The following is a 15,034-nucleotide window of genomic DNA, read 5'->3' on the forward strand; positions in this document are numbered from 1 at the left end:
TAAGCACTGCTCTGCAACAATTAAAACATCAGCATGTTATCAGCACTCTTCTCATCCTAAATGCAAAACATAGCACCCTACCAGCTACTAGGAGGAAAATTAACTCTGTCCTAACTGAATCTAGGACATGCACTTTGGTAAAAGAATTAATATGACTTAGATTAGGGTTTAAAGTGGCTCTGGAAATTATCTGTCATCTAGAAGTAAGAGAGCTGATATCTGTCTTAGTAAAGTTGTGAGATGTACATTTTTTTGTAGGTTCTATCATTGGGTATTTACTTTTTTTCCTGAGAATCAAATACATTTTAAAATACATTATTAAATATCAATTAAGCAGCCAGGTTCTCATTTAGTTTAAAAGGAAAACCTGCAAACCCCTGTCTGTTGTGTGCTCCAGGCTCAGGGGGCTATGCAGGAGCACAGCTAGTGGAAAAGAGAAGGAAGAAACAGAGGATGCTTAACATTCAGACTTTGTCCACAGCTGATAATTTATTGGAACTCATCTGTAACAAGGCCTGGCACTGATTTATAAGTTGATTTGAAAAATAAATAAAAGTGATAGAAACCTGCATTCGGTTTTAATGATAGACTGTTGCAGCGTGAAAAGTAAGGATATGAAACATTGCAAGGAAATTAGATATTATGCCCTGAAGACAACTGCAGCTACCAGCCCATTAATTGTTAGATATTTATTATTAAAAATTTCTTTTCATGAGTGACTGCAGAATATTTGTGCTCTTAAAGTTGTTGAGTTCTGACATGAATGGAGTGTATGAAGCTCATTTTTTTTCTCATCTTTTCTCTGTGTGTGTATGTGTTTGTGGAGCTGACAAGGTAGCTGACCCCCAAATGTGATGAATCTTTACTGCACAATTACAAACACTCAAGTGCTGCCTCTGAATTAATACTGAATAGGATAATGAATGCTGGGAAGTTTGTTTCTGCTCTGAATCTCAATAGCAAGGGGCCTGTGGGTGCCCTTAAACGGCTCTCTCTAGAAGCACAGAGGACCCGACTGTTCTCAGTGAAATGAACAGCATCTCCAAGGGGCTCTGAGGGTTCGCATCCATAGCCTACCATTGCGTGGGTGCTCCCAGAATGCCACTGATCACTCGCCAGGTGCTGCAGAAAGGAGGAGACAGGTAGCTAGAAAACAAACAAAAACCAGCCATGTGTATCAGCCAAACCTAAAGGAAGGTACGTAAAGTATTAAAGTATTTTAACAAGTGCTCTAAAGCTCTTGGCAAACTGAAGCATTTTATCATGTCTTAAAAATACAGAGGACATTTGATCAAATAAATTCTAAACAGAATTTAGTTTCAGAACAGAAAACAGTTCACAGAAACGCAAGACCACCTAATACGTTCTCCTACTTCTCCATCCTTGTATTACAGAACAACCAGCATTGTTGATCTTTTAAGGAAGCAATACCTGAGAGAGAGAGTATGCATCTGACTGATGCATATGAGGCATGGCACAGGGAGCTGAGTGCCTGCGTGCTGATTGCCACACTGCTGGCTGAGCATGCGTGCTGACCCACCTGTATATATACAGACAATAATTTGCCCTTTCTTTTAAAAGCATTTTGAGATCAACTACTGCAAATGGGAGACAGACAGGGAGAGCAAAACAGAATGTTTTATTATTACATAGTTATGTTTCAGTAGTACCTACAGTTAAGAGACGTTAAAAAATACATGAGGAATGGTCCCTACCTCAATTGGCCTGTGATCTACCTCTCTCTCATTCTGCTATGAATTATTAAGAGCAGTAATAGCAATTAAGTGGGATAATAATGTGGTTACAGAAACTTTTTGGAGGAAGATCACATTTTAAACATTTGATACTCAGAATGTCTGAGGCAAGCATTATGATCCTGGGCTTGTATGGCATTCTGAACTTAACAGGGAACTCTTACTCTACTACAGGGAAAACAATGTGTGCATCCTTGTTCCTCTTTCCCTTCCAAATTATATAAGGCAGTTCATCCCCATTTCTCCATCCTCCTTTCACTTGGAAAACCACCTCTCTAAAGAAACATGCACTATACAAGTGAGGTTTTCAAAAACTGAGCAGGGATGCTTTCAGCCCATAGTAAAAAGTACCTGGTACTTCGTCTTTGTGGTGTGAACATTTTTCTCTGTAATGACATATCATCTACAGTCTACCTAAGAGTTATTTCCTCCTGTTTCTAATGAAGATAAAATCTGGGAGGCCACATTTCATTTACAGAACATGGGTTTAGAAAGGAGGAACATTTTACGCAGTGCAAAGACGACAGGCAGCTATTAAAGAAGATTCACAGTTGTAGGCAAATATACTAATGGTGGGGTTAGCTCTTGAAATGAGAATTTATAACATGCCTTAACCTAATCCCTCATTAAGATAATTTATTCCCACCCTCAAGGTTTCACATCACAGCTCACATTAGGCAAATAATTAGTAACAAACAATTCATTTGATCAATTTCAACTCTTCTTTTTTAATGAATTGTCAGCCCACACAGTACAATTTTCTCAAATATATTTATTATTCAACATTATTTGCCAATTTTTGTTACAAATTTGTAGTCTGTTGTTTATTCAGGAGGAGGTGGGTGCTAGACAGGGCATTGTGAGTGGATGCAGAAGTCACATGGCATAACCCTGTTCTCTGTCTGGGAAGTGGGATATAGAGATGAATTTTGTGAATACTCAGGTTTTCAAAATTTGAACTAAATAAAGTTGAGTGCACATACATTTTAATCCATAACTCACATATGACGATGGCAGTTCTGTGCTTTGCAGTCACATTGTTTTAAAGACTCACAGCTCCTTTTTATAGCGAGCTGGGAAAAGGATCTACTTCTATTTTGCTGCTGTTTTGCGATAGCATCCTGCCATAGAGAAGGCTGCAAACCTTTGTGCTAGTTAAGATAGCCTTAGGAAGTTACTGCATAGGAAATGTTTCCTGAATGAATCTCCAGCAAGCGTCCAATGCTTACGGAAGCACTGACTAAGCTCTTTGCCCAGCTGCCCTTCTGCCACTGTGGAGAAACCTGTGGTAGCCTACTTCGTAAACGTGGCATCTAGAGGACTGACAGTCTGTGAAATGAATTGGGGTCTCTGACACGGCTATATCTGGGCCACCACCACAGAAGCCCTGGAAGGTATTTTCAAACTACATTTTTCATGTGGTTTCAGCCAGAATGAGAGTTATCACACTAATGAAATTCTTGCATCCCTGTCAGCTGATGGGAATAAAGCCACACAATGCCATTTCCTAAAACAGCAGCATAAAGCCACTGACTGAATGCGTAGCCTATAAAAAAAAGAAAAATACAATGTATAATAAACAGTCATGGTATAAACGCACCAGACTGGGGAGTTGCAGGGCTGCATCAGATTCATCCCATACAGCATTCCTGTGCCAACGTTTCTCTCTTCTGTGCCTGTGGAGTTTTTTGTTGCTCTTCATGTGAGGACGACCGCCTGTTGATTGTGTTGGAAGCTAAAGGACTGATTCTGAAGATGTTGAAGGCCAGCTTCTTACTGCTAGGTTGTTTAAGGACCAGCGAGGCACAGTTAGGTGTGTGTGCCACCCTTTACAGTGGTAAGTAGGTGGTTTAAAGACTGTCACTAGACAGTACTGCAAAATTAGAAAATTCATTGAAGATTATGTTCCAAGACAATCAGGTAGCAAATGCAACTGAAGTGCTCAGCCTCACCTCAGCCTTACAGTGATAAAAAGCTGCAACTACTCAGCAACATAGAAGCATTTTAGCACCTGAAACTAAACACTTTATAAACAATGTAATACATTTTCCTGCAATGCTTTATCCTTCGCATGCCTGGATACAAAGCAAAAAAGCTGCATGGGGGATTTTTTGAGAGAGGGTGAAGTGTCAAACTATACTGTTTTGGCTGGGGACAGTTACAATTTCCCCGTAAAATTTATGTTCTGTGCATAACATTATCAAAACCCTAACTCAATTTTAATTTAGCTCACGAGTTTCCTTAGGATAAACTATTAGAAATCCGTTACATGAATGCCAGTTAAGAAACTCAAATGAAGTATTAGTACACAGTATTTCTAATGAAGACATCATTAAAAAAATAAAAAGACAACACATCCACATCACCCCTTACTTCAAAAATGGCTAAAGCAAAGAAAAACAAGTACATATTTTGACCATTTTTCCCCCTTTGCTTGCAGTTGAGGTACAGTTTTAGAGGACTTTTAGAGTGGCCAGCTCTCCAAAGCATGGCTTAACCTATTTCTCCACATTGAAAAGGCAGTTTAGACCTCCTGCTAAATCCCCATCCCAGTATAACTTTGGAGGAGAAACAAGTGTCATGAACAGATTCACTGCTATTGATGCTTCAGCTACAATACTGGGGAAGGATAAATAACAAAATTAAATGAAATCATTTGTAAAAGTGCTTATTCATTTTTATACCATAAAACTGGTAACATATGTTGCATCTTTTAGAGAAAACATACACACACAAGACTTAACTCTATTCTTTCTTTCACTTCTCTACTACTTGCTAGGAAAATGCCTAAGTAGACTGTTGTACAAAGTGGTGGGATACTGTCCCTCAAAATTTTGCTCCACATACTTCAACATAGCCTATAATTTAGTATCTCTGGCAAGATTACATCCTTCTCAAGAAAAGAAGAACTGAAATAGACTCCAGCAGCCAAGACGACTGGTCTGGTAACAAGACCACTGGATAAAATACTCCTGTTCACAGTACTCCTGCGAATCCAGTTCTTTATTTCTTTTGGCTTTTAGTGGTATCATTGACTAAAAAGATGTAATATGCCATCTTAGATCAAACACTTTTTTGTTATGCACAAATTGTTCTTCCTCAAGTTTTGTTTTCCTGAAGTAATCTGATGTTGCTGCCACCAAAATATTCCTTACACACTTACTCCAAGAAGTAAAGCTGCCCTCAGCTCAAGCCAAATGCTACAGAAGTATAGTTATTCCAGTTGACCTGTGGAGTTTGAGTTTAAATTGCTGTAACTCAGTCCCAGGAAGGAGTTCTATTTCAGTTCAGCAGATTTTAAGCTCAGCATTTTTAAAGCAAATGCTTTAAGAATTGTTACTTATTCTGGGTAAGAAGCAAGTTTCATGCATATTAAATGTACGAGGTCATAGTAGCACTCTGTCCTTCATTTAGAAGGGAAAGGTCTCTTAAATACTTCTACTTTAGGGAAGATGCTCTCTCTTCTCTCTGGGCAGAACAGAAGCACTAGCTTCTTTTCTGAGGTTTCTGTTCTCCTTGGAAATGTAAGTAGCACTTACAGTCTTATTGCACTGAAATAACAATAGCTCTGCAGTCTGTGCTGCTCATATGACAAAAGGCATTACAGTACATTGTGCAATGGACTACATTCAATAGAATTTGGATGAAGCTGTAGTTACTGCACATCTTGCAAACTAACAATAAAGTTTTTTATAGACAACCATAGAGAAACAGGGAGATGCATCTGAACAGAAGTTTATTAATCCCTTGTTTAAAAAAAATCTGTAGTGTCAGCTATAGACTTCTGAGTAACAAACCCAAGTAAATCACCTGATTTGCTTTTGGATACCAGCATTCCAGAGGCAAAGAGACTAAATTAGGTTAGAGTCATAACCATCAGTTATTCCATGCAGTCAAAATAAATCAACAATTGACTACACACATTGAGAGCTAGTCAGGATGTAGCTCATACATTAACCAAAATGAAATTACACCTGTTAGAAAAATGTGTTTTTATCACTAGAATAATAAGAAATATAAATCTGTGCTTAATAGGAAGAGCATGTTACTCCCTACAGCAATGTGCAGCTCACAGGCTACTAGAACTTGTGCTTTGGTAGTTGGATATTAATAGACTCTACAAGCAATGGCACTTGATATGATGTTTCTCCTTCATCTTTTCATGCAAAGAGAGCTCCAAGGTTATGAGACTACATGAGTATTCAAGGAAGTATGGCTGCATCTCTTTGCATGAAGAAATAGTACATATACCATTGGCTCAGAAGGATAACAAAAGAATAAGGAATAAGCCCATGAACACTCCATAGTGGCTCATTTGTCATGGTATAAAATAGTAGAAAAATTACCTGTATAAAACTAGTAACCAGGATACCAGGCTTTAAACTGATATTCTCCAGTTAGAATAGAGGAGAGAAAAAAAGAAAAGGGCAAGAGCAGATGCACAAATACAGAGATAAAACTATAAGCAATCTGGTGTAGGTTGCTCCCTGACAAAAAGGAACAGCACTCTTCTGAAGGACCACTTCCTCATGTAGCTATCTCAGCTTCTTCTGTTGCTGCCTTACAAAATCCATGGGCAGAAAAAAAAACAAAAAAAACCTTATTTTTGTGAGAAATAACAGAGGTAATGGATGCACTGCCATCCCTCCCTGCTGGGGCAATTTTGAAAGGATGATGTGTTATATACCATTCTATTTGCTGTTGTGATAAGCTTCAGACATGTACCATTATTTACTACACGAGGCTGAGAAAATAACACAGGTTAGCAATTCTATTGAAGAGAAGTTATAACAGAAATGAACAAATGGAAGAAGAGATGCAGAAAGCTACTTCCATGAGTCTCAGTAAGTGCACTAAACTGAGAGGATAAAGGCTAAACACTCAAAACTACTTACAAAAAAAACTGTCTTGCATAATAGTAATTTGGAAAAAAATACAATAAAAAAATTGAACTGAAGCTCCCTAATCTGTGCAAACAGAAGTTATCTATGCTTTTAAAAAAAATACATTTTATCACATAGTCATTACCAGAAAGAGAATAGTTAAACTCCATCCAGTCATAGCTCTGAAAGAAGAAATCTAGGACCCCAAAAAAGCCTCATACTAAAGCACGTACAGCTTCCTTCTTCAGTCACCTGCATGTGTACCAAACATGATTCACAAGCATGGCACAGCTACTCTCAACTCTGAAGGACTTGCAAAGATGATGACTGAGAGGAGCCATCCTATTTCCAAACACGAAATCTCAAAATGCCAAAAGTGAATGTTTCTGGTCAAAGTTTACGTTTGAGATGAATCTGTCTTCAAGGTGGATCTTCACAGACTGCGAGGGAAGCTTTGCACACATGGAGGCAGTACAGAGCACTCTTCTGTGGGGTTTGAATTTGGCATTTTCCAAGCAGGAGAGCAGTTAAGGCTCAAGAGGATTTAGAAATTTTTCTTAGATTACTTTGAAAAATCCTAGTCCTGATTCTTAGTGTCATTACTGAAGCCTGTGTTGTATCTGTTGCATTCAACATTATACAATGGAAAAATAGGATAGCCAAACATTAACACTCTTGCTGTCCAGTGCATCTGGATTTTCATTTCTCTCCTTCACTTTCTTTCCTCATCCTACCACAGTGGAGAAATATAGCCAGTAAAAGAAACTGCACTGCACCTTTCTGATACACAGCTATACCTCTGTTCTCCATATGAATTCAGCTCTCAAAAGAAAACTAACTATCCCAAGTACTGACATTTCTATTTAGAAACCAAACAGGTATCATATGTATACAGTCCATGCTTCAAATTGTTGGGGGAAAACGAGCTTTTATCTGGGAAAGTGTGAGAAGTATTGAAGTTGTCCTGCAATGCAAAAATTACCCAGTCTGACATTGTCAATTCATACTGCCTCTACCTATATGCCTTGGGATCCAAAAGCATGAGGCAATACATGGCCTCATATCAGGCAAGCATGCAATCCTGGCTGTTTAATCATGGGCTGCTTTAATCCCAGGAGAAATGGAGTTTGGAAACCAAGCTTGTATAGTCACACACGAGTCACTAAGTAAGGATAAGGAGTTCAGGGAAATTATGTGTGATTCATACCACAGATTAGCCACTTAACTCACTTCTTACCTATATAGCTATGTAGAATCTGTTTTCTTTTGTTAAAATCAAGGATGCTGATACTGCTTAACAGCAAGAATATGGTCTTCATTCAAAGAAGCCCAAGCCCTCTGTCAGATTTTAGCATCAATTGCATTGCACTGGATAGTGTAAACTGGGTATAGCACACCAACAGCTGTTAACCTGCACTGCTTATTAAGGGCAGTTTTTAGTCTATTTCTCACTAAAATGATTTTCCAGTACCAAAATTTGGAGAGTAGGCAAAATAAATAATCCTAACTTTAGGCTGGTGCAACAAAAGATTAAAGGCATGTTAAAGCCTAAAGAGCTTAAATACTGCGTAGTTGTTGCCTGAAGCCTATGTGAACTCTGCTTTATGCATTAAAGCCTTTCAGGGGCCCCAAATCCTCTTTGTAGAAATGTCTGTGATTGTCCAAATCTCGTGACGGCAAATATCTATCTTAAACTAAAACACCCACCAAGTTCAAAATAAATAGGTATACCTTTACCTGTATGCAAGAATAAGCAGATTTACAGGATTAAGCATGAGAATATTGACATAGCAGGCTACATCTAAAGACACAGTGAGCCACAGAGAAGCCATTTATCTTTCAACAGCACTGCTCGCCACTGGATGATATGGCTTTTCTCTCCTCAGTCACAGTAGTATGAGCCATGCCACCCCCTCAACTCTTCTGATAGGGTACTTTTAAACCACAGATGGGGCGCTTGAATTCCTATTGCTGTTTCACTCACGAGGGACAACTATTTAGCTGGACCTGGCCATTCAAATTAAAGTTAAGACAGGTGTAACTCGCTTATCTGTACATTTGGGTGTCTCTACTTTCTATACATAGCCTGTAACATAAACTACTTCCTGAGAACAGACTGTAGTGTCCTTATTTTCTCTGCTGAGAGCTGTTTACTTGTAATGCTTAGTCCTGCAAAATACTGTGCTACTTCTCATGTAATCAAACCAGTATGAGTTCTTGCAGTTTTGAAGTCACAGATAAGCACAACAGGCGGAAATACCTTTGTAGTATGTAGCCAGAAATGCATAGAAGACTGGGCTGCAGAGCTTCTTATGTGCTGTTGGGGTTCAAGCATTCGACCTGCCATAGTAGTTTGGTTTTGATTTTATATGGGACTAGGACTGCTATAGAACAAAGATTTCTGCTCACGTAAATGCCTGATATAGCACAATGTTTAAGTGGAATTTATACCTGCGTTTTGAAGAATTCAGAAGGCACCTATCACAGCTGACCACGTTGATGCAAAAACAGTGGAAATTAACAGGCAGCAAGCAGCGTAACAACAGTTTTAACAGATACATCGTGCAGTATCACATGCTGTACTAAATCATGCCAGAGTGTGGTACGAGCTAAATGCAGAAAAACAAGAGCAACTTTAAACACCTTTAAGGAATACATTCAATAGTTCTGTGCTGACAACATCAAATTAATGTACCAATTTCTTGCATTTGCTTCACATACTTCACTTTGCACTAGAACAGGTTGCCCAGGACCATGTCCAGAAAGTTTGAGTATGTGTAGTTTGCATCCTTAGAGAATCTCTCTAGGCAACAAATACCAGTGCTGTCATGCTTTCAGTATAAAAAGCAAAGTGTTTCCTGATGTTCAGGTGGGAGGTCCTGTCTTTCAGTTTGTGCCCACTGCTGCCTGTCCTGTCACTGGGCACCCCGAAAAGAGCCTGTCTCTGTCTTCTTTGCTGCCACCCCTCCTTCAGGTATTTATACACATTGATAAGATCCTCCCCCCCCCCCCCCCCAAGACTCCCCTTCTGAAAGCTCAGCTTTTCTTTGTAGCATACTCCAGTCCCTTGTACCTCCAAAACTCCCTTGTCCTGGGAAGCCTGGAACTGGACATAGTACTCCAGGTGTAATGAAAAAATTGCAAGGTAATACTTTAAATATAACATAAAGAGCAAGAGAAGAGGAAGCACAAAGCTGAGAAATCTAACAGAGAGACATATTAAATATCCAGAAGTGTAGAGAAGCAATACACTACTACCACATTTAAGAAAAAATTTAAAAAGCAATTGATCCAGATATAGAAGAGTTACACTAGCACTACGTTCTAAGGTAATGCTCTTCATTGCATTACTGTCTTTTTGTTTCTATGAGTGAAGATCAAAAAGATACAAATCTGGCATTATGCTCAGTTCCTTTTGTTATAACAATTTCTTACAGCTTTCAAATGACAGCAGCTTTGGCCAGTTGAAAAGTGGACAAAACTTGGACCAGTAACCTGAAAGCAAAGGATACGCTTCACCTACCACTACTACTTCTGTCCTGTTTGTAGAAAACAGGACAAATCAAAAACACAGTAACAATGCACAAAATGCAAAGAAGCTTTAAACAAAAAACACAGGAAGCCTATTTTATGGCTTCCTGAATTTAACTTTAAATCATGCTAGCACAGACCACAGAATAGAAACAATTTAAGATCTCCAATGCTGAGGTAAGAGAAACTGAGTTTATATTGGTACTGTTTCATTTCAGGTATGGAAGGGCTCTGTTGGACTTGGGGCATAGAGCAACTGAGGGTATTAACATCTATTCCCTGCTCACCACAGACTTACTACTAAGGCAACTTTGGGCAAGTCTGCTTCATCAGTGAAATGGAGATAGGATTTTTCTGCCTCATAGGCAAGAACAAAATTAATGCCTATAAACTGCCTGAATAGCCAGGAGTTTTATATTAAGTATTTTTATATTAAGTATTAATATAAAGATTTTTAAACAGGTGAAAGACAAACTTCCAGTAACAAATCCTGAGCTATTACCCACACCATACATAAAATCCCTCTGGAAACAAAGTATGACTCCATTTAATTACTTCCCTAACTCGAGTTTTCTTATTATTTCCTGCCCTGCAGAGTATACGTGCAATTCTGTACCCTTTCCTAAACAATAAGCAAACCAAAAAACTGCTATGACTGAACAACTGAACAAGCAGTGGTCAAATGTAGGATAAGGGCTTGTTTGTGCTCAGGAGCACGGGAGGCATAAAGAAAAGAAATAATTAAAACAAACCAGGTTAGAAATGAAGGCACTTATTAACATAGAAGATTACTTATAAGTAACTTATTTCCTCCTCCTTTAGTTCACAAAGGCAAGCAAAAGAGATTTTCTTGGAATATGGAATAAGGTCAAGGAGTTAACTCATAAATGCACTTTGCAAGACCTTTCCAAAAATAATGAAACGCATAAAAGTAAAGATTTGTTGGTGGAGGAAAAAAAAATTAAAGAATCACCCAGGCTGTCATAACTGATATGAAGCAGAAAATATGGAATGTGACTAATTTGTTATAGCACGATGTAAGCCTTTATATGCAGGAATAGAAAGCTGAAACAACCCATAGAGCATCAACACAGGCTAAAAAGGAAAAGAGCATCCAGAAGACAGTTACAGAGCTAAGGAAGACAAACAGGAAACACTGTATGCCTAAGTGTGCACTTGCAGCCCAGAAAGCCAGCCGTATCCTGGGCTATGAGGTTGGTGAGGCACTGGCACAGGTTGCCCAGAGAAGCTGTGGATGTCCCATCCCTGGACGTGTTCAGGGCCAGGTTGGATGGGGCTTTGGGCAGCCTGGTCCAGTGGGAGGTGTCCCTGCACATGGCAGGGGGGCTGGAACTGTGTGGGAAAGGAATTTGCAGGTGACTTTGCGCTGTTTCACACGTCCCTGAATTAGAGATAATGAGGAAACAAGCGTTGGAAACAGAAACTTGAGCAAGGTCGAGATAAAGTAAATTGGCTACAGTGTTAAAGATGAGCTTTGCGCAGTGGCCAATTGCTGGCTGGCTCGAGACGCATGTCTGAGGGTCTCTAACCAATTGTATGACAGATTCGGGCCGGCGGACAGTGCGTGGGGCTACGGAGAAAGTATATGTAGTAGTGAAAAAAGGGCAATAAACGTCTCCTGTTCAAGAGCCATCAGGAGTCCATGTCTTGCATCCCTTCAGAACTGGATGGGCTTTGAAGTCCCTTCCAACCCAAACCATTCTATAATAAATCTTAGGTTAAAATACTTGGTACGTTCATCCCATGTGAGAGGTTAAAAAAAAGAAAAAAAGTTTAATGCAGAATAACGAAAGACTATAGGATAAGGGAAGGGTTCAGAGCATTAGTACTTCCACAGCTGTATTCACAATACACGTGTATTACAATAATTAGCAGTTTGATAGTACTGACCTTAGTGAAATACTGAAGAAATCCACTGCACAGTCAATTGCTTTGGTATTAATGTGTGCTAAGTAAATGCAAAAATCTACTGTGAAAGAAGCTACAAATACACAGTAATTTAGGAAACTCCCTCAGTCCTTCAAAGGAGGCAGAGATGGAGGGCATTACAGAGGCAAATAGCTGATATCAATGGAGACCTTGGGCATCCTTAAATTTCAGTGTGAACTTCAATTCCACTGTAACTAGTTCTTACATCACAGTTTTTGTGTGAAGAGGAGAAAGGTGTGTAGGATGTGAATAATTTGTTTCCTATCTCATTATATTTATACAGTAAATTTTATGGTGACATTTTTTTTTTCTGTAGTTTCATAATGCCTACTGTGAAGAGTCCAGGAACTAATGAATATAAAATTCAAAGTTATTCCTATCAGCCTACATAACATTAGGAAGGGTTAACCAACACAAGAACATAACTGCTCTCCCATGAAAAATAAAGAATTTACAGTTATTTCTTAAACAAGCCCTTACTCATATTTCATAGACAACACAAAACAATATACATATACAGTACTGAAGATCCTAAACCCAAATTCTGTAATAAGAACACTAGGAGGCCTGTCAGATTCTCTTACTTGTATGTGCTATAAAGCTCATTAAAAAAATACAGCAATTCACTGAAACGTATGTTTCTTTTAAACTTCAATGAAAGCATGAAACTACATAGACCATGACAGGTGACAAGTTATAAGCTGCTCTCACTTTTGTGAGCATTTTCTTTCACACACTTACATATTGTTGAGTAACAATTACTAAACTTACACCTATGAAAATAAAAACCTGACAAATTTATGCTGTGAACACTAAATCTACAGTACTCCTTTGTCTATAAAATCACATTTTAAAGTGCCAAACACCTGTAAAACAAAACCATTTTCTATAGTTAATAAAATAATAAAAATTCCAAACTTCCCTTAATGTGTGCTCCAGTAAGTTAGTCTTGTACACAATCAAGGATAAATTCTAAGGCAAATCATTGTGAACACTATGCTCTCCAGAAAAAATACAAACAAAATTGCACTATAATAGATGTGTGGACATGGCATGAAGGGACACGCTTTAGTGACTGGAGTCAGTAGCTCAGGTTGATGGTTGGACCTCATCTTGAAGGTAATTTCCAACCTAGATGATGCCATGGTTCTATATAAACTGTTCTGCAACCTACATAATATATACTAATTTTTACCAGGAATTTTGGAATTTCTAAAATTTATATTATCTATTTACAGAAAACATGGAAAAAATGGAAAAAATTCCATATGAATTATAACTTCATGCATGTATGATAGCTTTCACATAATTTGGTTCCCTGAAGTTCAGTAAAGTTTAGCAACAGACAGTTTACAAGTGACAAAACTGAGACTGAAATACAGTCACTGATGCTCAAATGCTAATTACCAAGTTCTGCCAACCTGGACAGTGCAGCCGATGTTCTACTCCAGAACTTTCCTTTCATTGGTTCAAAAACTGCCCCTCTTTTAAGCCAGATAGGTAACTTAACCCCACTGCAGAGAGCAACTTAATCTAGGGAGAAGAATGAATTGGAATAAAAAGACTTGATAAATGTTATGGGGAAAGAAAGATGCATCTGTCCCCTTGATTGGTCCAAAGTACACTCTTGCATCAAATCTTAAGTTGTAACCCTTTTTCATATCTTACCATACAACTTTGGCTGCAACATGAAAATATCAGTGATAACCATAGCAGGCCATCTTTCTATTTCTTTATTTCAAGGTACATCTGTTTGTCTAGTTCATACCTCCATACCTAACCCAGGACACAATACATCATACAGCAGCTAGGAATTCAAAAATGAAAGCTATCACACTCACAATGAAATCTCATAACTTGCCAACAATAGGTGTGTATATAGGTTGAAGGGCTTTGCTGACATATCAGCTTGAGCACTAGAAACAGTACAGTTAGTGCAGCTCAGCACTCGTGCCAACATAGCTACATTATTCCCTGCTCTATTTTATAACACACCTAATATGTCATATGCTAGCCACCAACTCATTAAGCAAAATTTAAGGCACACTTTTGTCTGCGCTTTGATTACAAGCTCCTTGGTAGAGCAATTCTTCCTAAAACGTGCACAATGTTTGCCAGACATTTGATTACTTTCATAAATTAGTATTTTTAGCAGAAGGCAATACATCCTGTGTGATTTTTCAATTTTTTGTACATTCTTCCTGATTACACAGTTCTATCGTCAAATTTACATTTCTTTAAGTTGAATAAATCATTCATTCTGTACGAAAGAACACAAAATAAGATGCATCTAAGGGACACAACAACAAAAAGCACCGTAACTGTGTGAACAATGAACTGTAAAGCAATTAGTATTTTTAAAGTGCTACTGTTAAATACATAAAATGAAAGAGAAGGCAAATGATTCAATAATGAATTGAATATGGAAGTAAGAGAAAAGATCTTACTAAATTCCAGCAATCTTTTAAATTCGCAATGAAGAAGAATGACTGGTAGTACACTGTAATCCTGTCATTAAATAAAGAAAATTGTAGTTTGTACCATAATCCTCTTAAATTCATCACAGGACCACACAGAGACTGACACAATAAATATCCCAAATACAGTAGCAGATGCTGTTATTCTTTAGTCCAATACTGAAAATAAACAATTTTGATTTGAAGATATTAATTCAGAGGGCCACCTTTCATTTCTCTCTATACCACTATGACATGGAAGTCCATAGGCCACTAAAAATTTAGTGCTTCACCATAGAATAAGCAAATTACAGCTTGCTACACCACTGCTTCAGTCATGACTTTTTCATTCTGTGTTCTCAGCTGCTTGGGGCCTAAAAACGCATTCCACCCTTGTTGAGTGCTCAAACTCATTTTCATTACTTGCAAGCAATAGCCAAACAGAACAACAGCTTAAGAT

At 38.2% G+C, this 15,034-nt stretch overlaps 1 protein-coding gene across 1 annotated transcript in view; it reads left to right on the forward strand.

Annotated features, from left to right (window-relative positions):
- LOC310895433 (uncharacterized protein) overlaps positions 1–15,034 on the forward strand; it is a 137,353-nt gene that overhangs the window by 106,981 nt on the left and 15,338 nt on the right. The gene's annotated exons all lie outside the window — the stretch shown is intronic.

Source organism: Anser anser (assembly GCF_964211835.1).
Source record: "Anser anser genome assembly, chromosome: 2".
NCBI lineage: Eukaryota > Metazoa > Chordata > Aves > Anseriformes > Anatidae > Anser > Anser anser.